We start from the raw sequence: 1330 nt of genomic DNA, 5'->3' as shown, positions 1-1330 counted from the left end.
TAATAATCATATACATTGTATATTGACAAAATAAAAATTAAAAAAAAAAAAAAAAGAAAGAGACCTGGCATTTATGGTGACCCAACACAAGAAGAGCAAGAAGATACATGGCGCATGTACACACACACACACACACACACACACACACACAATTTTCCTTCAAAGGGTGCTGAACCACACCCAACTGGACCGAGGCGAGGGCCCTGACCAAACTATTCTGTTTTCCCAACAAATGCATTGTAAGCAAGACAATGTATAGAATAGTACTGTACATTTTAACCACAGTCCTAGCAATTCTGCTTCACTGTTAAGGTGGCATTTACCACATATCCACGTCTAAATCTCCCACCCCCTCCCCGGGCACTTGATAAATCACCTCAAAACAATGTTCATTTGTGCAGAAGGCCAGGATCTGAACATGTTCAGGGAGAACCTAGGGCAGATTTGGGGACTATCTGTTAGGCCCTCTGCGGAATTACTCTTTTTGAGCTGCCAGCAGAAGCTGGTGTTGGTAGAATTTGGGGTAGAGTTTCAAGTGAAAGTTAGAAGCAAGATGTTTCAAAAACGGTTTTGATTAGAGCTGTGTCTAGGTGTGTGTTATTTTAGCACTTCTTCTACCTCCAGCTGTATAAAGTCCCAGTTCTCACGACTGCATCAGTTTTCTCCTGTTTATACCTTCTTCTGCTTTGGAACACACTTCCAACCCCCCTTGCCCAGACTCTAATAATGGCCCTAGGAACTGCCCTCGGGACACAAGAGCAGCTAAGTAAGACGCTGTAATTGAGTCCTTGTAGGAAAATTATTAGATGTAGGCTGGTTGATGCAACGCTTTAGTGTTTTCTCTGCTGTTCCTTTCCTCCACTACCTCCACGAGGCAAACTGTAACCAAGGAATCGGTGGGAGGGAAGCAAACCAGTGTTTTCTAGAAACGTCGTCATAGGATGTAGGGTTATTAAGTGATCCCCAAAGGATCTTGCTTCTGGATTTACCCAACCTTTCCAGAAGCCGAAAGAACTTCCTCGGTGACCCTCTCTGTCTGCAGCTAAGCCCTTCCCTGTGCAGAAATGAGCAGGTCCAGGGAAGCCCCTCGTGGAGCGCCTCTCTCCAATAACCCCACCATGCAATGATCTTCATTCATCTTTCCCCCCAAGGATCTACAACTCCAGTCTTCGAAACACTCACAACACGAATCCCAATGGGATCACGGAAGCCGGTTTTCAATAGGCTGGTGTCTAGGAAGCCTCAACGGGCCTGTCCGCGAGGGGTCGGCGGGGCGGTGCCGGCTGTGGCTCCGCCCCGCGCCCGGGTCCCTCGGTCCGGCCGGGGAGAC

The sequence above is a fragment of the Galeopterus variegatus genome, unplaced genomic scaffold (genome assembly GCF_000696425.1).
Source record: "Galeopterus variegatus unplaced genomic scaffold, G_variegatus-3.0.2 Scaffold496, whole genome shotgun sequence".
Classification (NCBI taxonomy): Eukaryota; Metazoa; Chordata; class Mammalia; order Dermoptera; family Cynocephalidae; genus Galeopterus; species Galeopterus variegatus.
This window is presented reverse-complemented; position numbering follows the sequence as displayed.